The sequence below is a fragment of the Temnothorax longispinosus genome, chromosome 3 (genome assembly GCF_030848805.1).
Source record: "Temnothorax longispinosus isolate EJ_2023e chromosome 3, Tlon_JGU_v1, whole genome shotgun sequence".
In the NCBI taxonomy this organism is placed as follows: Eukaryota; Metazoa; Arthropoda; class Insecta; order Hymenoptera; family Formicidae; genus Temnothorax; species Temnothorax longispinosus.
Window position 1 is genome coordinate 24,511,949 of NC_092360.1, and position 26,503 is coordinate 24,538,451.

General features: G+C 34.7%; 1 protein-coding gene and 2 long non-coding RNA genes across 3 annotated transcripts in view; 1 reads left to right on the forward strand and 2 right to left on the reverse strand.

The window, feature by feature from the left end:
* Positions 1-19,339, reverse strand: part of LOC139809940 (uncharacterized) — a 56,263-nt gene extending 36,924 nt beyond the window's left edge. The window contains exon 1 of the long non-coding RNA XR_011731219.1: positions 19,326-19,339. This is a non-coding gene — a long non-coding RNA (uncharacterized lncRNA). The remainder of the gene's footprint in view (positions 1-19,325) is intronic.
* Egfr (epidermal growth factor receptor) overlaps positions 1-26,503 on the reverse strand; it is a 153,116-nt gene that overhangs the window by 123,395 nt on the left and 3,218 nt on the right. The window lies entirely within an intron of this gene.
* Positions 4,753-7,568, forward strand: LOC139810166 (uncharacterized). The gene is made up of 4 exons (XR_011731242.1): positions 4,753-5,029; positions 5,312-5,508; positions 6,205-6,274; positions 6,341-7,568. It is a non-coding gene; the product is annotated as an uncharacterized lncRNA (long non-coding RNA).

Consider the following 26,503-nt stretch of genomic DNA (forward strand, 5'->3'; position numbering starts at 1 on the left):
GTTATAAAGATATAGTATTGGAAGTTGCGAGAAATGGTAATCTTTCTCAACATTTTCGTTAAAGAAAAATTAATTCCAGATTCATTTAAAAGACTTTAAAGTTAAAGTTATATAATATAGATACATTATATGATGAATATTTTTTGCACATTGTGCAAATGTAACGTGCAATATATAAACAAGATACTAAAAAGATGTCCCACCTTGAAAAAGAACTGTCTTAGAAAGGTAAGTTGTCCCACCTTGAAAAGAGAATTAACGTACGAACGATATCTAAAGTGAACTAGAGTGGCTACTTCTTGATTGGCGTTTTTGTTTCGGAACAATATATAAAAATAGAACGTTCTACGTCAGTATATAAAAACCGATAAAGTATAATCAATCCGCTGCATTCAGTCGCAACCCGCGCTTCCGTTATAAAATAATTATTTGCATACGATTCCTTATCTCTATGAATGTCTCTATGTGTCGTTTTTTGCCAAGCTCGCATTTTATTAATATTTGAATTTAAGTTTGTTAATATATTGAAATAAAAGCTATAAGCTAATCTCACTAATCTAATAATATTGAAATAAGTTATAAGCTACATTAGAATTTTGTAGTTTAAATCTCGCATCGTATCAGAAAAAACAAAAACAATTACAAAGTCCTCGCAATAAATATTTATATAAATTACAAGTGAGTTTAGTTATAATTGTCATAGATTGCGGTCTTTCCAAAATCCCTATTTTGACACTTGCAAATGTCCTTTTAAACTCGTCAGATCTAAATCTGCTGTTTAGGTTGTTTTCTTTAGCGTAAATGCCGATGCGGTTCGAAGAGCACGAGGCACTTGTCTTCGCATAAACTAATTCTTCTCGTGGACGGTGATACCTTTTGCTTTCCCAGAAGCCTTCGAGACGTGGGAAGCGAAAGGCAGAGGCTTCGAAGTATGCTACACATGTGCCGAGAAATGAGTGGCGCCTGGCCATGTGGCGAGAAAAGCAGTGGTTGAGAGAGAACGAGCGATTGGAAAGTTTCTGTCTGGAAAATGTATTTTACCCAATATATGTGGGAAATACAGATAATTTGACAGGTGCACATTAAATATCTATAACATCACATGTGTCCTATTTATATTCCTCTTTTAATAGGTATAGGTAAATCGCGTTTGATTTCGTCAAAATATCGATTCGCTGGTGAATCAGCGCAAATAATAAATTACAAATATAAATAAAAAATATTCTTTTATTACTCGACTAACTGGCAACAATATAAATAGTAATCACTATGACACCGTCATGTACAGAGTTTAGGTTCTCTGTGTCTTTTTTAAGATTAATGGTATTATTTTGCTTCTTTATGAAAAACATTTCAGCAACCTTTCTCATTAGGATCTGACCACTTATAATTATGATTGTTGTGTAGTCGATGTTTGCTCACAACCAAGAAATTGCTGTCATGTTTCTTAATGTCATTACAAATATAAATTTGAAGAATTTTCTCTCCACACTATTCGCGAATTATACATAAATCGCGAACCGTGAATCATATATCGTGATTCGTGGCGTCAGCTTATGAGTAACGTAAACGTAAACATAACTTAATATTTATCTCTGGCGGCTTATCTCTTCCTCTTTTTAGTACTTCAGTAAAATTATAATATTATTTTAATATTAAATTGATAATAAGTCTGTTGTACACATAATAATAAATAGTCATTGTCATTAAAATATTTTTTCGAGATATTTGCAAGAATAATTTGTGAGAATGTAATATTCTTCTTATAAAAAAAAACTTCCAGTGTTTGCCTGTTTCATAAATAAAAATAAAACTATTTGTATATTAGATTTCCTAGTTCTTTTTTACTTCTATAATATTCAAAGTATTTCTACAAGTGTTTCTTTCTTGCTTTTGATAACCTTCCAAGTTCAGAAACAGCAGCCTGTTGCTTCGCTTCTGGCTCTTTTCCCACATGAGGCGTGTCGCGTAACACACATACGCACGCACTTCTCTACATCACAATAAAGACGCGAGATGCGTGCACGAGCAGCACGATACGCATCTCATTTCGAACAAGATTTTTTTTAAATTTAATACACAATTTGTAACTAAAAAATCTCATAATATTATTTTAACTTTTTAAATAACAATATTCTGTCTATCATATTTATATAAACAAAAGCTCAAAGATCTTCTTTAAGGTAATAAATAAATTCAGAAATAAAAAGATAACTAGATCCAAGCTTCCCTATATGTTTAAGTTTAAAATTTTTGTAGTATAAACGACAATAAAACGGGATCATGCAACTATAGTATAAACAATTGCTCCTGGCTTAATCTTTTATGCATTGATACCTTTGTCTGATTGAGAGAAAGTAGCAGTTTGATGTAATTAAAGTTATTAAAGTATTCGTAAAATATAAGGAAATCGTAGTGTTTTCCCATGCTTCTTTAGGAGCGAATGTCTTGCAGGAAAAATAACAGATAGTTTCACTCCGGAAAAATGTCCTTCCGCTTTAGTTGACAGCCAAGTATATACTAATTAGAGATTTTAGAATGGGATAATAATGTTCATGTCCACTTTTCGCTGTAATGCTGTTTGCTTAATTACATTTTCCGTAGCAATAGCGCGGGAACTTGAGCGTGCATGTGAAGGTTTTTCCTGCCACGTTTTCACAAAGACATTTTCTTCTATTGATACATATCAAATGATATAATTTATTTCCGCCACAATACAGTGTGACGTAAATTATAACGTTGAAATATTAAAAAAACCATTGCAATGGTTTCAACGTTTTGATGATATTTATAATCAGATTTTCAAAACCTAATAATGAATAACGTATACAAATTGGTTGAAAAGTTGTTGATAATCTGACAATGAGAAGATAAAAACGAGATAGTATGTTTCTTTATACTGGACGACTGTCAGAACTTCAGATTCAAAGTATAATAGTGCGAAATCGGCTTCGCGTATATTATTTGGGTTGATCGTCACAAATGACTTTGTATCTGATTGCAGTCGCGCATGGTTACTCGCAACACACACTATATCTACGGCGAATATACGTTTATGACTACAAGTTAGAATCCCTGCTCGCCCTCACGATAGAAACTGTCTCCTTCCCAGAAGGCAAAGTAACGGTACCCTTCTCTAGCGCAATTTCGCAAGAGAGGTGAACTCCATGCGGAAAACTAGACGCTCGACTGCAGCAAGGGAATGTTCAAGCGTAATAAGCATTCCATTATAAACAAACGCGATAAAAAAAACAGGAATAGATTGTAATTTAAATAAAGTATTTTTTAATTTAAAACAGTAATATATTAAAATTAATTTAGTGTATAAATTGTAGAAAATGCTTACTCTGCAATGTAAGAGAAAGTATTTGCTCAAGAAATTATAATTTTATTACTTATTTATTATATAGATCAATTATTTATTATACAATATTATGCAAATCAATTTTTTATATTTAAATTTATTACTTAATACGGAGAAGTAATATTTTATAAAATTACATATTGTATCTATACTTTATTTCACTAACAATTCCTGCATATAAAGATTCTGTTACATAATGGTATATTAACTTTTATTAATAAAAATTGATAAAATATTTGCTTTACTTTAATTGAAAATCAAACAAGAGGTTCCAAACTCCAAGTTAACTATTATGAAATCAATTATATTTTCGTTCAAAAGTTAAGTAAATGAAGGACTGTCTTCCGTGCAGATATATAATTTGAAGTGGTATGGCAGGGGGGAAAGTTCACGAAAGGAGAAAGGGAGATAAACACTGAAGAAAAGGAAGGGAACGTCGAAGGTCAGGATCATCCTGAAGGATCAGGCAAGAGTGTATGAAGGTGCAAATTTCCGCGAAATCTCACGAGGTAAAATACCGTCGTTCTCTTGAGGTAGTCTCGCTTGGCAGAGCGCAAAACAACCACGACGTTCGCTTAACCATCTCGCTCATCAGCTAACGGAAAACGGTACCGCGGCGTCAGTACTGGAATTATTGCCGCCATCGTTGTCGTTGTCGTTGTTAAAAAAGAAAAAAAAAGAATGATCGGAGCATTTCTCGGTCGTCGGTAAACTCGTGAATATAATGATCGATTGTTTTGTGACAAGAACGCGAATGTGTTTGCTTTATTGCAGTTCACCGCAGTTATCCGTTTCTGAGTATTCAGAAACCGAATAAAATCGGTTTTGTGCATGACATTCACTTGTCAAAACCGTATAAAAAATCGGATGTAAAATAATTTTTGCGAACATTGCACGATAAAAACAATAATTTTGAGAAGTCTGATAATGATATCTCTATATTTAGAAATACTTCTCCATTTTTGTTACTCGAAAACGTAAACTCGAAAAGAAATCTAATGAAAATTTCAATTCAAACAGAATTGGATCTTTTTTCTATAATTCTTTAATCGTTAAATATCTTGGTAATAAAATCGATCCATCTATTGCCCGTGCAAATTCCATTCGCCTTCATCGCACTGCAGATCGAAACAAGACTCGGAATGCTTTCATTTGTAGTCCACTTGTTGCTCAGAGACTGAAGGACTCCCGAGTATGCGGTCGTTAAGAAAGAGATATGTGCAACAGAATGCACGTTGTCTGTTTCACGATTTCGCTCCGTCGATTCGATTCGTCGCGTCCCGGCGTAGTCATCGCGATGTACCAGCGGGAAAATCGACCGCGTACACATGTCGCATGATCATTTGCAGGTGACTATAAAGTTGCCAGTTACGGTCACAGTCGTCACGAGTCGAATGATTAATACACAGGGAACAAAGGAACGCACAGAGAAAGGCTTCGTTGTTGTTTGTTGCGCCTATTGTTAACCGATAGTGAAGTGCTTGGTCGCCCACCGTCTTTCGTCTGTTATCGTTGCACGCATGGGGATAACGTGTAGTGAAAGTAATCTTTGAATCGTGGGTGGCCATCCGAGATGAGGAACTAATACCTATGGTCGCTACATCAATATTAACCTATATCGAATGAAGATAGAAGAGTAACATATATCTACACACAATGTGCTGTGTAAGCTCTTGTGCTCTTATTCGCCAATGTATTAAAGTTACGCTATTACTTGCGATGGAAATTGCATCTATTTAGTTCCTAATCGATATACGTTTCTCATACGATATGTTAAAATAAAACTAAGTTTTATTAGAAAATGTTTTATCAGCTGTTTGTTTAATTTATTGAAAATGCAAAATCCATACCGCAAAATTAAATAATTCTGGATTTTTAAGTTATTTTTTAAAGAAAAAATTAAAAATCAGGTAAACTAATCATGTGTGGCACACTATATCTTTGCAGTTCATTATGCACATTTCGATCTGTGCAAGCTCAGCAGATGCTACAATAATCGAGAGCAATGTAGTATGAAGAATTACGACCTAGGCTAACCAAAGATCTTTGAAAGCATAACCTGCGCGGGTTTTGATTTCGGGATGGGTCGGTGAGGCTCATCACCTGCTCATCATCGAGCGTGGGATGATGTGTCGGTGGTCCAGGTAAGAAAAATCTTATAAAAAGGCGAGAGAAAAGGGGGAGCACAGCACATCAAGAATACCGTTGATGTGTTCTATTATTAATGTGCTACGCAGATGTAAAGATCGAAGGTCACAATAGATCTATTGGATGATCTATCGCTCGCAACACATGTTCGCCGTATAGCCTCTTACACTCCTTCAATTTTCACACGATTTTGTTTTCGTACGCGTAATATTTAACATTTCTTACTTTGTAAACATCATTTCTGGTAGCATGAGGCAATCTAATGCGTGGTTAGAGATATCTTTCATCCGGGAGAGCATGACTTGTATTTAACAGCTTTATATTTTCACATTTCCCCGCCCCCAGTATCTTTCTATTATAAAATCTTTCTATTTTATAAAAAAATGCAAACATACTACTATTTATAATTATATAATACATAAATGATATATTCAGACTAGCAATTATTTACTTTTTTATGTCTATAATACCTTGTCAATACCTTGAGTTTCTTCTTGTTGGATTTTTGGATTTTTTTTGTAATTTGTTGATATAAATCAGATAAATATTTTAAATAAAGTTTATTCTGTAACGAGATAAGATATTATGCATTATATCATAAAATAGTAAAGAGAGTTTCGTGCCTGCATCTTTGATATAATAAAATTCTTTATATATTACTACACGATATAATATTAAACGGTACATCTTAGAAATCTGAGAAGCATTTTCGAGCTGGAAAAATTTCCACGCAAGTCTACGCTCACGGATCCTGGGAAAAAGGTACTTTTTTTAATCGTAGAGGAGGAAGTGGGTGGATATCCTGACAAGCTGGCTGTTTTTTCTCAGACTCATGGGTGAGGGAGGGATATATAAATTTCCTTAAAACACCAGAAGGACGACCTCGGCTGTCCATGTCGGCAGCTGCCGGTGCCCTATACGAGGTATCGCGAGGCGAGGACCACGTGAAAGGAGAGACGAAGTCCTCAGAACAGGACGTGCGCCTCTCGTCTCGCTTCCGGGTTCGCCTATATATTAGATATTCATGCCTGTTTCCTACGGCGCACCTGGTACTTTTTCCTCTCGCCGCGGCGGCACAGCGCGCGGAAAGTGGCGCGGCGGACGGGAATTAATCTTAAAGCTATCGCGTTCGCGCCAATGTTCGTCACGGTAACAACCCACCGAGCGAGTACATATTATTTTTCTCCGCTCATTCACAGCCGATTCATATATATATCTATGCTGTCGGCGAAAGTAGCGAGACGAGTTTAGCGGCGGAAGGATTGTATACCCTGACAACGGTACGTGGGAAATCACATTCGCTCCGACACTCGAGCACTTTCGTTCTTGGACGACTAAAGGATCGCTGGAAAGAGAGCCTGAGAACAAATCGATCCTTGAAAATCTTTTGTCGAGTTTGAACATGATGGTTTAAGTTATAAATAAACACAAGACAAAGATCAGTGTCGTTTGGCTCAAATGCGTATATATGTCTTATCTATTAATTATCAGTAAGAAGTACGTTTATCTTGATAAATTCTTGCATTTAATTTTTTTATGAGAACTAAACTTAATTGTACGTTATTATATATAATTACCTTATTTTTTCCGTAAAAATAAATATTATTTGTCTACTAATTATGTAAAAAAAAATAACACGCAAAATTGTCAATTGCATTGTGTTAAAGCATAGAATCACGATACGAGTCACGAGAATCTAAATTCAAAGGTCGCTGTTTAATGCGCACGAGCGTGGATTGATAAGAAAAAGCGCGGCATTGTATTTCGATACGCAACTTATCAAGACAACGTAGAGTCGTATTAAAGCAGGTAAATTGATACATCAATGAATATATCGATTCATGAAGACAATTATGAATGAAAGCGCATCAGAGAATGCTTGGTTTCCCTATAGTAACTCCTATTTCATAAAAGCTTCATTTACTCATTCATTAAAAATAGTTATTAATATAATTTCTGCATATTACAAGGTAAATTATATTATCATAATGTAAAATATGAGATTTTTGTGATATGAGATAAATCAATACAAAAACAATATTTACAAAAACTATTGAGTCTTCAATACATAACTTTTAAATTATACTTGTTATGTATATATTCTGCTAAAATTTATTTTGAATTTTCCGGGAATTACATATTTTGATTTACTTTTCCGATACGTATGGTTTAATTAACAGCAAAGACATTAATAATGGTTGAAGAGGATAAATAATTTTGAATCACTCGTTTAAAGAAATGGGTTTTTCATGCAATCTTGCGAGCTGTAAGAGGCTATTTCCGTAAAGGATGTTGTGTACCTTCCTTTATGGAAGGTTACCTAGGCGAACCTGTCCTAATATTTACGGAATTGAAGCGCCCTTTTATTCCACACTCGTCGTCTTTTCCCAAAGAGGACACCGCAAAGTGGCTGAGAACCTTTTGACTGTGTACGCGTCTTTTGTATACTTCGCATCACAAGACAACCACTTAGCTCACAAAATGCTGCAATTTGGGACTTTCATAACTATGAGCGAGCATTGCACTTGGAAATGTCGTAGATCATTCTAAAGTACTCGAAAATAAAATATCGTCGTTTAGGATGCTGACTATCATGCTATTCTCTTTAATTCTTGGATTATGCTCAATACTTTTTATTTTAAGATACAAAAGAGGTCAACAAATTAAGATTAAATATCTTATGCTTTTTACTTCTTAAAAAGAACATAAATTTAAGAAATAAAAAGTATAAGATATTTAATCTCAATTTTTGTATGTAATTTGTTAATTTAGATTTAATTTTATATTTTTGTAACGTCAAGATAAAAATACAACAGCCGTCATATTGACAATAATAATTTAATAATTGTAATATTAATATTGCATAATATTGTTAATTAATGATTATTTATAAACATTAATCCATTCGGTCTGTGCTTGTTTTGCTCAAGATACTGACCTAGCTCTGCCGGAATCTATATTACTATTGCATTTCTTCTAATGGAATATCGATAAGACCCGATAAAAACACAATACAAAGATTAATGAAGAATACATATAACTTTAATAATTCTTTACCATTTTTAATAAAAAATTTTTATAAAAATTGAATGTAGATACAGGTAAGATCGGATAATTAAAAAAAAAACGTCTTTTTAAATCTTCGTGCCTCATGAGTTGGCTCCTAAATGTGCAACAGCGTGTGAATACTACTGGCGAAATGAGCAACGAGATGAGCTTCAGTTACGATCCAACAGAATACATGAATACGTTATCTTCTACGCGTGCTGCTTTTTTAATCTACCCTTCTTTCTCGGCACGAACAAACGATTTATCACTTCGCGGAACTCGCCGAGTTCTATCGGTAAGAGGCAAGTCAATAGCGCGGATACCTATTTCATGATGCAAGCATCAGCATTGAAACAAAGCGCAAGACAAATCGCGAAGGATCAGAGCAAAGCACTAAGAAGCAACTCGTCGTGAAGTACATCCCGACGTGTCGTGAGTCGCACCTGCGAAAATAGCTATTAACATCATTGCGTGCCATATCGTACTTCCATCGTGTGCCACTGTTTCGTATTTCATTGTGTTCAAGCTAAGAAGAGGCTACTTAATTTTTCTTATCTTTTTTTTCTTTTCCATACATTGTTAGGACGAAGACGATGTCTATCACAAACTTATACCAATGTTATATACATACAATACATATATGTACACACACACACACACTGCACACTTCTTTATATACTTAATTTATTTCTCTGTAGAAGATTAAAAGAGAAAAAGAAAATTTTTTTTCCTACTTAACTATATATTTTAACAGTAACTTAAAAAAATGTAAAATCGATTGTTCCTTTATAGATATCTGAATTGTGAATTTTTTATGTACATAAATATGTAAATGCTGGAATTAAAAGATATAAGTACTGTTAAAATATAGGTATATTACGTTTTCATCGCGGATTTTGAAAAATATAGCATATTCACATGTTCACATTTTCCAAGCTAATGCAATGAAATAATTACGATTACCGGTGTGCATCTGTTTTATTTGCTGCTGCCTAATGCATTATGCACGGCGTGCAAACTGAAAAAGATCATCTGCGTGAACTAGCAAGTCGCTTTCTTCATCATCGGTATTCGCTGCCGCGACTACGACTTGAAGTGGTCCGCGCGGGCCTTTTCTAAAAGGCCGAGACGCAGGGACCCCCATCTGCCGCTCGTTATTCGTCCTGCGTACAAAGCATCCTTGATACTGCGGAGATTGCATTGACCAGGGATCTGGCGAACAGAGACCGAGCAGTCTCTGTTCGCCAGAGGAATTTCATGTCGTCGCGCGGAGAAAGAAGGCAAAAAGGAGGAACGTAAGGTCGAGGAACAGCGACGAGGGTGGAGAAACGATCTAAGCGTCGACCTTTTACTCTCTTTCGTCTCTTTTTGCCACGTAGCTGACCACAGAGTGCACTCAACCAGATTCGTAGTCATCATTGGTGACTGCTGTCATTCAAAAAAAAAATTAGGCATACGATCGAGGATGCCCTCTTTGCTCTGTTGCAGCATCACGATGGCAATGTGACTACAATGCTTGAATTTGAATTTTGTCCTACACACCGCCAGGTGTGCGAGTCATTTTATTTCTGTAATCAGCTGATATGTCGTAATTGCTCTCATTGTTATACTTTACGCGCACGTATTGTACAATGGACAACAGTCGTCATCCGGCTGGTGGGGAGAATTCATTCGACACAAATGCGGCATTTAATTTTTTATACTCGTAACATGAAAAATACGCTTAGTAAAAGTTAAGTATAAAACCATTTATAAATGGACGAATTTTTAAGATACAATACAATGAAATGAATTAACTCGGTATTCATAAACTTTCCTATTTGTAGCATGCTAATTTTATTTAGTTTTATTTTCAGAATTAAAGTTATGTATCATGAAATTATAAGTTCAAAACCTAATAATTGCACAAATAATAGAAAAGTTGGTAATTATTTTATATATGAGGAGTTATTATTATTTTTTATTTATTTTCGTTAAGTACTTCATTATTATAGGAGTTATAAATAGTGACACAACTTCGATTGATTGTAGACAGACAATTTACCATGTTGTCCTTGGAAACGTTAACCATCCAAAATGTGTACTCTTTTTTTATTATCTTTATAAGAAAGATAAAAAATCGCTCCAAAAAAAGAAGGATATAAATCCCTACAATTATTGAGAATCACGATGAAAGAAGGAAGAGAAAAACACACGGCAAGGAGCGCGGGAAGATACAAGCTGTCAGCGCATCTTTCTTTTCCCATAACGGGACCAGCACAGGAACCTTGGATTGATTTACGCCGAGTAATCCAAGTTTCGCTATATATTATGCATGTCCGTTAATCGCGCAGTACCGTTTCATCGTGCTGTTTTATCAGAATTGTTTGTTAGATTTCTAGTTAGTATATCAAAAAGATACATTTCTTTGATTAATTGTTTTGTAAAATAAAAAATCGCTTATTTTGCGCAATAATAATACACCAATAAAATATAAAATTATAAAAAATAATAAATGTTACGTATGTAGTAGAGGGAAAGGTTGTAGAAAATCTCATATATTTCATTTACTATGTTTTAAAGATGCGTCAATGGCTTTGAAGAATATATTATTAAAGCTAAGTGCATGGTAGATATATTATAGAATATTCGTCATGGTGTTGGTCAATCTTTAGTAACATATTGTAACACGTTAGTATATAATAAAATATAAAGCACGTTTGCGGTATATTAAACGGGCTTAACGGAAGACGAAACGAGGGGCGTTTCTCGACATTAGCGCGATGAAAAACGAAATATCTGATAAAAAGCGCGACATGTGCTCCTACATGGTGCTGCCAAGTGTGCCCAATGTACCCACATGGCTGGCAAAGAACTTAAACCTTTTTTTATCTTATACAGACGTACTCTCCTGCCGCGTACAAGCTAAACTTCGCGTGCGACTGTTTTCGCAAGCTACGCCAACGTTTAGAAAAAGAAATGCCCCGAAGAGGATCAGAGAACGAAGATTCGAGTCACTATGACGCACAATTTTGTGGCGCATCATTAAAAAGTTCCTGCAGTAGATATTGGATCTGCTTCGATCGTCAAAGAAGAAAGAATTGTATTCATGCGTTGAAATAACAGAGTATAGGTATATAAGAAATGTATATTATTTTAAAAAATATATGACTTTGCAGCTATGCGTTATTTTCCCCAAGAAAATATATAGTGCTATTATGTTTAATTATAATATTAAAAAAATTAAAAATTTAATTGTTTAAAAATTTGTAGAATCAATAATGTTATTTATATTGTAATTTTTCATTTTCTCATGTATCTATTTCTATTTCTTAGAATTGTAGTAGAATTTATGAAGTATAACAGAAATGTATGTTACGATCGTTTCTCTCTCATGCAGAAACGATTTATTATGTGAAAAAATCTCAGATCTCTTATTTGTTATTTAGATCCTTTGCAGCATGCGCGCTGTGATCGGTGCAAAAACAGATTTATTACTGCCTGATTAAGTTACACCTTGATTTCAACATGTTCACAGCGAAGGTACTTTTAAGACACGAGATCGAGGGATATCGTATTCCTCAAGCGTGCGTGTACTTTAGACCAGCCACGGTGTTCCTTAACCGTGATTGTATTATATATGAGCAGCCAGTGTACTCTTCTTCTTACACTCTTCCAACTCGGCAGTGTTCCCACACCAAACTGCTACCAGAGTGTAACATTATATTCTCGCCATGGTGGTTGTTTCGCTATAGCGACGAACTCGTATCTTGCACACGACGTATTTCAACATATTCTGCATGGGTGGCCGTATTCCGAGCAACAATAAAAAGCAAAAACTCCATGCAGAATAATATATATATTCATAAATGCCCCTTTTAAAAGTAGTCTTTTTATAAAAATAATCAAAGATTGTATTAAAATAAAAAATTTTGCTATTTCCTGGATTACTCCACTTTTAATTCCAACTCTATTTTTTGTTATATGTATATTTCTATTTAGTTTCTATTTGACTATTTAAAATTCAATGTATATCTCTATATATATAATATTTGCAGACAATATACATAAATATTTTCGAAACCGTTAGTTATTGTTAGATCAGTGTGGATCAGAGTTTAGCTATCTCTTATTTCATCCAAACTGCAATTTAATATGCTTAAGAATTGGTCAATTTGTCCCATTCACTGTATTCGTCCTAGCTTAAGCATTTTGCAATGTCACTTTTTCGCAGAGAGAAAGAAAGCTTTAAATGTAAGAATGCACAAGGGACATGTAGATTAACTGTGACAAAGCATCTCGGTTCCTTCTTTTACGGTCAGCGTTGAGATAGGTTTTTGTCTTAATACCACCTCATGGGTTAATCGCGCAGCTCGCTGTTTACACAGCTTTTCTTCACTTTCCTAACAGGCACTGTGGAGCCGTAGTGGTTCATCCCGACGGCGATGCAACAATGCAATACCTGAGTGTCGCGACCCCGCAGGTAACCTAACCGAACCTTCAGTGCCTTTCATCCCTCTTTGACCCCCTATCTCGTCCGCCAACGCATAGAGATTCTCGACAGACGGGGGACAACAATGCTCGTTTGGATTCTCTGGTGAGTTCATTCGAGAGGGCACACTGGTTTTCCAAATACCTTTGATTACGCGCATAGTTGCACCGAAAAAATTCCTGCATGCAAAGGAGGAATATGTGTGACATGTGTAAAATAAGGATAAAACTAAATTTGAATGAGAATTTTATAAAATCAGACATATCATAAGGTTAAAAGATTTAAAAAAGACGCATGCAGGCTCATAGCCTGGTATTGTTTAAAAAATTAAGAGTCAAGAAGAAGACAGTGCTAAATGAATAAACGTACGAGTTAATATTTTTCGCTCTCAATAATTCGATCATCCTAGAATCCCGTACAATATGTATATTGTAATTTAATTCTATTAAATAAAGTTTCCGGAAATAATATTGCAAAGTGATAAAATCTTATTTTTTTTTATAGAATTTGGAATAAATGTAAATATAATATGTTGTATTAAATTTTTAATAGCAAAATGTTAAATAACAATTATATTCAATAAATTATTTTCAAAAATTATTTCTTAAAGAATTATCTCTGTCAGAAAATCAACATCTTATTTTCAGAATTTTAATCTAGTTGACAAAGTTCTAGTTTTTCTAAGGAGTTTTTCCGATACATTAAAAAAGAATTTTGACAGGCATTTTTTAATATATTATAGTCTCTGAATTTTTGGAAAAAAAATTAGTAGTGCATGGCACTTGACCCAATGTTAAAATAAAGATGCTCTCCTGATTTTTAATTCTATAACTTTCATAAGAAGATATTTACTCTGTAAATTAATTCGGTGCCTTTTTTCGTAAAATTCAAGTATAAATTTAATATTCGAAACAATCTCCATTATTTTCTATGCGACTACGTCTCATTTATCGAGTGGCTAACGAATATCTCACGGAAGAAACTTGGCGATTTTGAATAAATAAAATCTTCAAAACTTTTTCTCGGACCTTTTCTATTGTCTTGAAAAATGAATTAGCCAGTTGTAATATTACAGTGACCGGAACGAATGATAATCTGACAGGACTAAATGTGATGACTGATGAATAATCCGGATAAAAAAGAATTTTCCAGTCCGAAGCACATGCAGATGACATTCTTTCCCTTTTGCGGCGTGGCCGAAAGTTGTCATGCTGCAAAATGACTCGTCTAGTTCTGAAAAGTCTAATATCATCACTTTTTGCATGTTTTCGCAGCATCACCTTCATCCAGAGCAGAACAAATCTTTCTGCGACTTCAGCAGTGCCTCAAATTTCTGCTGTTTTTTAGACATTTTATCGTGTTCGGTACTGCAGATATTTTATAAAGTTTTGTCGTCTGCTTCGTCAAGGTATATGATGCTTTAAAAATTTAGAGATCCACATACTATATGTACCTACAAATCGCAAAAGGGTAGGAAAATATTTAACTTTACAACGGAGTTATAAGGCACGGAATGTAAAGGCACCGAATTAATTTACACTTAATAATATCAATTAAAAAAAAAAAAGGTGAAGTACGCAAAGTTGGAAGATTTTACAAACATTGCTAAAAAAAAATAATGAAAAGTATAGCAGAAAGATAGCAAAAAATTGAATAAAGATATTAATCTGCGAAGATCAATGACAATCTACATCTTCGTTTGCAATGCTTTAAAACCATACCTATAATGTCATTTGTCTACTTGAGTTTATATATTTTTGAAAAGTAAAAATATATTTATGTGTTTATATGTAGATATTATTTTAGATCAGTATTCCTATCCTTACAAAATTAATAGATATTATCGTGTATGTACTTTTAATAAGTTGAGTGATATCAGTCATCAATGATTTTCATGGTATTCAAACGTTAAAAATAATCGCGTAGAGATTTTTAAGGAGCGATTATTAAAAATCAATATTCTATCAATTGATATCGAAATTCTCAAAATTAGTAATTTCACAGAGGTCTTTTTAAATAATAAAGGACCCCGCAACGGTCATGGGGGGTTTTGGCTCCCAGTCAAATTTAACAATAATGTAGGATAATTTAGTTCATAAAATGCTGATGAAAAGTGTCTATAGGCAAAAAGCCCAAAAATGGACAGTTTCCGAGATATAAGTCATTAAAGAGTGGAAAAATGAGAGTTTCAGGTTTCAGCTAATGGCAGTTTGCAACAGGCTGAATGCCATGCTTTCACTAAAACATTTACTTGATTGCTGAATGAATTATACTTATGCACAGTATGCGTGTTCACATAGTCAAGTCAATGATCAAACCATACATAATATAATGTCATTGCATCGAATGACATGTATGCAACATATACCGGGTGTCTGAGATCACCCGCCCACCCCTTTTTTTTCAAAAACTAAGCATTTTAGAGAAAAACGTTTTGAACACGCATACTGTGCATAAGTATAATTCATTCAGCAATCAAGTAAATGTTTTAGTGAAAGCATGGCATTCAGCCTGTTGCAAACTGCCATTAGCTGAACCTGAAACTCTCATTTTTCCACTCTTTAATGACTTATATCTCGGAAACTGTCCATTTTTGGGCTTTTTGCCTATAGACACTTTTCATCAGCATTTTATGAACTAAATTATCCTACATTATTGTTAAATTTGACTGGGAGCCAAAACCCCCCATGACCGTTGCGGGGTCCTTTACACCATTTATAATTAAAATATACCCGCGCGCGAAGTTAATATTCAATATGCTTATAATTATAATTACTATATTCGTTCCCATATTTTCCTTAACAATTATTCAAATATGTCATATAAGTTATAGATTATTGTAAATTATATTTTAGTTCACACAGAGCAAGGAATCGTATAAATATTTATTGCTGCGTTTGCAACATGTTAGAGACAATTTTATCGTATTAATTTGCAGGAATGGGTTTAATCATTATCATGTACATAATTATATAAGGCGATTGCAAATCGCTAATATCCGTCGTTAATTCCCGATATTGCAATTCAGCTTTGCGCTAAACATACACTATACGTACATAATCATATTCCATTTCAAGTCTATTTCTAACAACGTAAATACTTTGTCCTTGCGTAGAAGTTTCAAGCGGAAAATTAAGATACTAAATTAAAATAATATACCACTCTCTGCAATAGCAATTTACCGAACCAAGCTTTCACTTTAATTTAAATAAAAAAAAAAAAAACAAATAAAAGAATATTATTTAGTTTAAAAAAGTAGAAGCAGCCAGTAGAAGCAAACTAAAAAAATATCTATTCCTCATCATAATTTTCTTAAAACATTTAACGGTTATTCTAATAAAAAAAATCTGAATTAAATCTGAATTAAAAATCTGAATTAAAAATAAATCTGCTATTTAATTTCTATAATATCTGTGATATTATGTCCAAACATGAATAATTGCTTAGCTCAGCTATGATTTAGCTTTAGAAATTGATCAAATAAAATTAATATTGTTAGTCCAGAGATTTAGTCAATACGTCAAGGATTTATAGAAATGAGAGCTTAAGTTCACTTGTTTGTCCAGTCTGACCGTCGACATGTGTACATTCACCCCGGTCTCAGCGAAGACGATGCGCTCGCGACATCGAGTCCCGCTTTGGATGAACGCTTGATTCCCCTGAGACATATCTGGGCTGTTTTCTTTGGAACTAGTTGCCCCATTTGGTCAAGAAGAGACTCTGTTCGCGAGACGTAACCCTTCGATCCCGCCGCTTATTGAACCGCAAGAACAGGTGCGCCTCGTTCTTCATCCTTTCGGTACGTGCGCGGATACTTAGCAATTTTATGCGCAAACGTCGCGACATGGCAAAACATTTCCTTACATGGTACAATGATATGATTCTTTTACCGATCGTACAAATAAGCGTACTAATTTTATATGAAGAGTGGATGTTTCAGTGCATAATAAAGAGATATTATTTAAAATTACTGAATATCATTTAGATAATTAATTTTATGTAGATTAATCAGAGATGGATTTTTTGAAGTTTCACGGTTAACCTTGTGGAGTATCAAAAAATGAAAGTTCTAAAAAAGAAAGAAAGAACTGGTAGAATTGTTTTCTAAATTTAGAGAATAAGGATAAGACAACAAACCCGTGACAGAAAGAAAAATGAGAAAATAAATGGGAAGGTTGCATTCCGGACTGCCGTAATGGTTCGTACCTGGGAATAGAACGTCTTTAAATTCGCGTGACGGTAAACGCGAAGTACACGTGAGAAAAAGGTAAGCCTCGCAATATTTTCTCATATGCTATACATCCTATGCTCTCGTAATGTTAGTCCGAAGTATCTCGTATTTCGTGGCTTCACATAAGAGAAAGAGACAAATTTTGCGTAAGCGCGATTCATCTATGTCAATAATATTACTGCCATTATACATATATTATAGATATGTAATAGATATTACATAAATAAACACATACGGATTATTAGATCAAAATTTCAATATGCACAATTTCGTAAATATTGGAAATCGAACTACGCAAAATATCAAGATGATTTTTGCAAATATTCTAATTTAAACACTTAATAATAACTGTTGAACAGATATCTTAGGTAAAATATTCAATTCCTAAAAAACGCGGTTTTAAATTTAAACCTAATCTAAATTTCTACATAAAATTTAATAATTATTTAGTCTTAATAATTATTTTCATTATTTTCTCAAAATTATTCAGTGTGTTTCTCTTATTGATACGGACATTCACCCATCCCTCCCTCCCTCTCTCTCTCTCTCTCTCTCTCTCTCTCTCTCTCTCTCTCTTTCATGAGTAAGCGAATATGTATGACATGCATATACATATATATGTATATATATTATAAAACTGTTTTGAATTTAAATACAAGTACAAAAAATATATTTGCACATACGTATTGGTTCATTCAACACAACATTGTCAGATCCTGAGTAGCAGAACTTTGAGGAGGGGGAATAAAATTATTTTCGCATGTTCAGGAGACATGTCCGTCGCGAGTCTCTGCAAGAATGGTGAACGGACAAGCACCGCGGCTGAAGACTAGGAGAGAAAGAGGTAGAGATCAAGACAGAAGAAAGATGCAGGAAGAAGACGAAGAAAGACTTGCGTTCAGAGAAGTGAGCGGAAGAAAGAGATGTAGAGAAAGAGAGAGAGAGAGAGAGAGAGAGAGAGAGAAGAAAAAAAAGACGAGAGAAAGAGAAAGAAGGGAGAAGCGACGCGGTGAGGGAGAGGACGAGGAGGACCGGCTCGAGGCCTCGTAGCATGCAATCTTCGCCCATTGAAGACGCGCTGGGAAACTGCACGGTTATTATGCCTGAATGGAATAGGGGACGGGGTGTGCGGGGTCGGGAAGAATGTCGAAGGTAGCAGAGGAGGATGAACGCGAAACGTGCACGTTCCTCCCGGCGAGGGGGAGGTTCTTGCTCTGTAACCGCGGCACGCAACTTGGAACCATGTGCTGGCCGCGCGCGTCCTCAGCTCAGAACCCGATTCCACGACGAAAACCCGCGAATGTCCTCCACGTATATGAGGGAGCAAAGGAGAAGGGGGGGAAGGGGGAAAAGGGGAAAGAAGAAGAGAGACGGAGAGAGATTCTGCCGCGGTCTTTTTGCGCTGTTTAACGCCGTTGCGATTTTATGGCATGCATGACATGGTGCAGCCTGCTCGTTTTACGAACTCACTGAGCAGGTTCATGCCTCGGGAGAGACTCGGATGTGAAATCTCGTTAGAAGATCGACTAAATGAGATCACTCGATTGGCTTTCGCGTTAGAAAATATCGGGGATGAAACATCGACGAATCGATTTATCGCTATGTCACTAGGACACGTGCGTTCCAAACACTTCTGCCGTCTATCTACCTATATTTCTATCTGTGGGCGATATCTGCTATTTCTAGCCGAGCTCGAATTGGACTATCAAGCGAGAAATACGCGAAGCATAATTGAGCGTTCTATAACTTCAAGCAACATAGCAATAAGCGATCTCTCCAGTCAATATGTGCAGTTAGTCAGAAATTGTTAGTTTTCAGATGCTTTGATGTTAAATGTTTAGTTATGTGTATTGCAGTTATTATATTTAAAAATTATATTATTTAAATATAAAATATCTATTTATAATCTAATTTTAATGATTAAAATTAAGAATACGAGTATTGCAAAATTATTTCATGTTATCACGATAATTAATGCAACACCATTATATATAATCATTGCAATTCAATGAGAGACAGATTTAACACTTCGTAATATCATTTTCTGTAAAGATTCGTTATACTTGTTTGTGTTTTGCCAATTATGCTCTTCTGTTACGATTGCCCACGCATGCAAAAAGATACTGGCATTCTTGCAACTTCCTCATTGCACATATAAATAGATATGTAGCTTCAGACAGGATGCTGACAACTCGATTGTCGAAGTAGTTGGAACGCCTCCATTCAAAGGCCGAGCATCGTACGAGCCTTATACAAAACGCGCTTGATAAGAAGTACCTATAGACACCGTAAGGCGAGCATTTAAATAACAACTGTGGAATGTCACGCTTATCAGAGACACCTTATCCAATAAGCGTTACGCATTATCTATATGTTTTTCAATAAATCTTGACACTTTTAATATAAAATTTTGTGACATTTATATAGAGTACACAGATCCCATAAATATTTTATTAAAAAATTAAAAAATAATGATTGATTCTATAAGATCTATTAGAGTGTATATTAGTAATACAGAAATCTTTTTTTCAATTTAATTTTGATTTGAGTTTAATTTAATGCAATCTAAAATATAATTTTGTCTAACAAAAAATATTTAAACACATAAAGCAATCAGCATAACGATGCACGGTATACCTTATACAACTAATAAAAATAACGCATTATATATGGATTTGATGTATTTTTAAATGCAAGAGTCCAAGTTCTTCGATTCAGAGTTTATAATGTTGAACAGAGTTTATGAGTTCATCATCGGTGACAGAGTTACGTCACAGTGAGTTTTCGTTGTGTAATGATTCTTTTGTCTCGTCTCTGTCACCTGGATATCTCGGTGAGCGAGACAATTTCATCGATTTTCCCGAGGCATTCCGTTCAAGACGTCGTCTCGTTGCGAGCAAGAAACATCATCGCGGCATTGAATTCCGGGCCAATACGAGCGCCCCCCTCATCAACCTCAATTAAACTCCACCGTCTCGCAGTTATGCTCACTTCGCACCCGAGGCACACCAAGTGCTACTGGTGTTAAGTCACTATGTATTATTGGTCGAATTCACTCGTCTCAAGGAGGCTTCTCGCGCGTTGCCATATCGTCAAAGAAAGCATTCTTTTCTCATTTTTCTTTTATTACGAAAGAAGTTTAACTATAGGAACTGGAAATTTATAATCAAAGACATACGAGCATGATAAACGCGTCTTAAACAAACCTATACGAGTTAATATTAAGTGTTGATATTAGATTTTGATATTAGACTGTTATAGATTTTTGTTTAAGTTTTTAAAATGCAATTGTAGATTATGTTGTCTTTTAGATTGTTTCACATTAGACGCTAATACTAATTATTAAAAATATTTGACGTTGTTACTCAAAAAGAGAAATTAAACGATTGACATTTGAAGAAATCACGAAATAAGCACCAGAAAAAATTGATGCATTTCTAATAGAGAGACATAGTAAAGAGAGCACAAAAATACCTTAGAATTGCATTGAGTTTGGCTAAAGAAAATATGTCGTATATTCAAGACACAAAAGTAACTTTTGCAGCAATGTTCTTACGAATTCTAAAAGCGCATTCTATTTTATAATAACGTCTATGATACGCTAGAATGTCAACGAGAGGGCTACAAATCCTTTCCTGCTAGTGACCCTCGAGCAGTGGCCATGTTCCTTGAGACTCGCTCCTTGAGATCCATGCTGGACATGTTGTTGAATGTCGTCTTCGGGATTACGCATCGAGGGCAGTGTCGTTGAACTTCAATACTCGGTAATGAAAGGGGGATCCTCGCAGTCAGGATCCGCTGCACTCTTTCAGACCGATGAATGCCGCGAGTCTTTGAACTTCATCGCCGACTGGCACAACGACTTGACTCGACTCGACTCGACTCGGACGCGCATGCACGCGTCCCGATTTCCGCTGTGATCGGATGCAACAGCTTCAATATTCTTTCGCATCCTGAATGTTCACGATGTATGACGCGATTGAATGCCGGTTAGTTGACGACGAAGACCGCAGAAGAATAGTTTTTCAATAGTTTTTACGCGATATTGAATATTAACCAATATCAACGTTACAAGAATTTTTTTTACATCATATACGCGCATTCATTATTTTATGTTAAAACATCGATAATGTATCTTGTATCTATAATAAGTGTTTTGGTTTAATTAGTATATAAATATATTACTTCAATATAAGTTGATTATGTCTTTGTAACATATTTGCAAAAAATAAATTTTGTGTTGTCTTTGCAAGAGAGTAATTCTATCCAATCTGCACAGAAATTTTGCTTCTAAATTGTAATAAACTAAAAATATTTATTTCTAGACACAGAATACTTTCTGCATTAATAAGAATTTTCAGATCAAATTAATTAATATACAAAATAACTGAATTAAATTGTAATATATTTTATCAACTACTTCACCATTATTTAAAAATTTAGATAATAATGCAAATGAAGATAGAAAATAACCCAGAAAATAACATGCGATATTTTTCTATATAATTGATTGATCAAAAGCGGAATTCGCTAGGCATGAGAATCCTTAGAATGTCTCGCGCATTTCTTTGCAGGAGCGTGGATGAGATACGCGGAAAAAAGAACATGACAGATTAATCTCGGATACAATTTCACACATACGTAAATATACGGTCGCACTTGTGCGTAGGATTGCCGAGTAATAACACGTGCGTATGAGAAAGTCTCTTGCAAAAAGGACATGTCTTTGTACAAGACTTAATAAAGTATACAAATTTCAGATAAACGTATCAACAAATATATAATTATTTCCAAGAAATTAAAAAAAATGACAAACGCATAAGTATATGCTGAATATAGCATTTAACATTACTTTATATTTATTCAATTAATATTAGGCCTGTTCTTTATAGCCAAACTTTTTGCACGGTTCATCTTTTCTCTTTTTCTTTCTACGTTGGAGAGATATATGGATTATATAAGATATGTTGCGAAAAGTAACCTTAGCCAGGGTTCGACTATAATCATTAATATTATTAGGCATAAAAAGATCCAGCCCGAACGTATAAGGCTTATTTCTATCTTATACTTGTATTATCCACATATCGGTCAAATACTTATATTGTTTATCATTCTATATTTCCTGTTTTAATTAAAATAAAAAAATGAAAGGTTATTTCCTTTACGTTTTTTCTTAATGCAAATAATTTGCATGATTCAAGTGAATAAGCTGATTCAATCATACTTCATAGTCGGAACGTTTCGAGATCTTTTGGAAATCGAGACAGACCGTATGAATAGAAAGATGGATCATCCCTATTCAACCTTCGCAGCTGGATATCCATTTTTGCTCTATCTGGTTTCGGAATACCTCGACAACGTCGCCTCGACAACGTTTTTCTTTATATTCTAGTATTCGCATAAACTACGAAACATTGACATATGGTACACATTGAAGTTGATATTGTAACAATTACACGATGTGTCTGCTCAAAGAGTTCCCTTTTAAACTTTGTCTTTCTAATTTTTGAATGTGTACTTACAACTTATTTAGCCTTGTCGCTTTTGAAATATGTTCCTTCTCGGTTGATACATTACTTCCAATGCTGTTTCCATTTCTGGAAACAGTCCTGGTACGCATTTTTCATAATCGCGCGTAAGCCCGTCTGCGAATTTTTTTTTGATGTCTTCAATTGTGTCGAATCTTCGGTCTTTCAATGTGAATTTCAGTTTTGGAAAAAGAAAAAAGTCCGTAAAGGCCAAGTCGTGAAAGTAGAGAGGCTGAGGAAACACAGTCATCTTTGTTTTAGTGTAGAAGTGACGAATCAATAATGGTGCGTTGTCGTGGTAAAAGAAACATAAATTGTCTTTCTACATACAGTTCAGGTCTTTTTCTCCTGACATTATCCCGACCTGGCTCTCGTAAACTTTTTCTTTTTATATACAAAACGAAATCCACATGGAAAGGCCAGAGAATTCGACACTTGAAGACATCAGGGAAAATTTGCAGACGTGTATCAACCGAGAAGAAACATGTTTCAAAGGTGGCAAGGCCGAACATGTTGTAAGTAAACGCAAAAACGCCCAAATATTATAAAGACAAAGTTTCTTTTTAACAGACTTCGTATGATGAGATAAAATAATAAATATTATTATACAATTGTAATAAAAATCATAAATATCTTTAGTTTTGTGTCGATATGTAAAAAAGAAATAATTTAATTAGTATTGTAAGAAATAACAAGCTAAGAAGAATATCCTTCTTAACATGCTTTTTTAAATCCAGTAATATGTTTCTCCTTACATTTATATAAATGTAATAATTTTAATAATAAGTTAAACGTTTTTCCTACTCAGTTAAAGTTTTATATATTCAAAACATTGTCATGTAAAATAATTTTGCACGAGCAATAATGGTAGGTAAATAAGCTTTTCTTCTACTCGTTGATTTAATTATATTATACTGCCACAACGTTCTCATCGATAACACAGTATTAAGTACGCGTGTGCGCAAGAAAAATGTTCGTTCTCAGAGGAAAATACTTCTCATGCGCATAATTTCGCGCGCGGCGTACTAAATTATGCGCGTGTGAAGCGTCTCTTCGTGCGTCCATCGCGTCGCGGAGACTGCATGGCACTGGCAAGTGTTGCGCTAATCGTGGAATGCCGGTGGTGCACAATTGGCTTTTTGTGCGCGCTTAGATTCGGCGGGTGTATCATTTCATTAACCCATTAAACAATTACGCACGCTTAGACTCGCGTCTACATGCGGCTGTGAATGCGTTCCTTATTGTAATTGGACGTGAGTTACTTCGAGCTCCTTTTTCGTTCACTATAGACACGTGGTTCCGGAAGACCGGGTCTATAAATCTCTCCAGCAATTGTAACCGTTATTTCATTGACGCATATGCTACCTATATTGACAATTAATCGGTAATAATAGAGTCTAAATCTGTAATCTATCGACTATGGATCATTTTTGTTCGATAGATATTTTGGAATTTCATTTACTTATTTAATTTTTCATAAAATTGAGTATCTTATGTGTATATCTATAATATTTTTATTATTGTTAAAAATATGTATAACAAGATATCGAAATAGATATCTTGTCAAATAGAAAAAATGAGAAGATAGAGAATAGATAGTAGTAACACGAGACAATATACAAACTAAAATATACTCAAAGCGCGAGGTGAATGCATTGTCGCTCGGCCCTGATTGCTTCTACTGTTGCCGCTGCACCGGCAGAGATAGCTCAATTGCTGAACATTCAATGCTACTAAAGTTCCTTCATGATAAATCGCACTCACGATTATTTTCTACGATGTATTGTCTATCACATATCTCATTGTGAATTTTAAGAAGAGAAACTAGTACGCATAGTTACATAATTGAATCATAATTTCTATAAAGATTAATATATCTCTTTCTCTCTCTCTTTCTTTCTTTTTTCTCTCTTTCTCTTTTTTCTTATATATTGGAAAGAAAATAAAACGCGGTATTTTACATTAAAATTATGTATAATAAACCAACGGATTTAAGTAATAAAAAAAAGCAAAGTGAAAAGATAGTATTCAGCATAAAATTAGATAGAGCAATGTTTAAATCACTCCCTATCCTATATAATATCACACATCGCGCAAGATCATTCGCGGACTGATGCGTCATCCGTCGCGATCGTCATCATCGACATCGGTTCAAGTGGTGTTGACCCGAGCTCGTTCCCTTGCATCCTTGCGACTCGTTATCGATTCGTGGGAACATCATTCCGATCTCATGCCGATTTATATCTTGATCAGCATGGTAATGTCAAAAAACAAAAATTGCAATAGTTCACATAAATTCATACTAAATTAATAAACATCAAATCTGGTGAATACGTCATCAGATACTGCACACTTGAAAGTCATGCTCTCAGAAAATGAAGCTATTCTTATGTCAAGCTGTCAAATAATCGCGTGCTTTATTTAGAAGATAATTATCTCACTTAATTATATGACGAATTATGAACGTGCAACCACAACATAAATACTGGACATCATACTACTGCATTATATTACGTAAATTCAGTTAATTCAATAAATTCTTTGTTTTATTTGATATTCTTTTCATACAATTTGATATCAAATAACAAAATGTGAGAAGAAAGAAATATAGCGTATATTACAAAATAAAAGAAATTTGTTGAAATAAAAATATTTCAAAACTCGTAAATTTTTGCGCAGTAATGTGTTAAAATAACAATTTTCAAATTTTAGGAATTTACAGATTTCTTTTCGCTTTGCTTTTTAACTTTTAACAGTTGTAATTTTTACTAATTCATACGCTCGTTGAAGTTTCACATGTTCCGCGCAAGATAACCAAGACGGGATAATCGCACCTGTATGCTGTATATTCCTAACATAAGATATGTTTGGGTTGTTTCTGCGCCACGCAAGGCTGCGGAGTTCGATTCGAGCCACTGCTTTATGCTTGGCTGGTTACCGCTCCTCTATGTCTTTCCTCCGTGCAGTATATAAAGGCAGAGGAAAGGACAGACTCAAGTCGCCTCAAGAACGCGGGGGAACGCGTTCTTGCTTCCACCGCGGTCTGCTTTTTCAGCCAGGCGATACTTCGCCAAAGAATTCAATGAAGAATTACCGCATAATTTTCAACTCCCGCCGTCCAGCTTCCCTATTTGGCGGCGGATTTTTATGAACTTTTATCATCTCGCCTTTATACTACATCGAGAGACTCGACGTCGTAAGTTTGAAGTTGTTGGAACGCTGCGCGCGTATATAGGTACTTGAAGAGCGGTAACGATGTTTGTTGAAGAAACTGGAGAGTTTGCCAATGACAGTTTTGTTCAAAGGAAGTTGAAAAAATGCAATCGAAGCAAAACGTATGTGGAAAGATTTTGCTAATACGTCAAGAAGTCTGTTCTTGCGCTACACTCAATATCAAAGTCTATCATTATATCTATGTACTCAATGTCTATTATACTCAGTGCAATCATGGATTTTCCTGCTTTTATAGTGTTTTTCTTGCAGAAAATAAAATAAATTAATATTAATATAATTGTTATTTCAGTGTTTTTAATGTGTGTTTTATATCTCAGCTCTATACTCGCACACTCGCACATAATGCATCGTCGTTCTATAAATATAAAGCACGACAAAATATATAAGAATTAAATATTTTCTATTTGTCGCTTCAATGCAATGCTACGTGAAAAACTCACATAGATGGATCCGAGCCGCGCACGTGTTCGTTTAAAAAA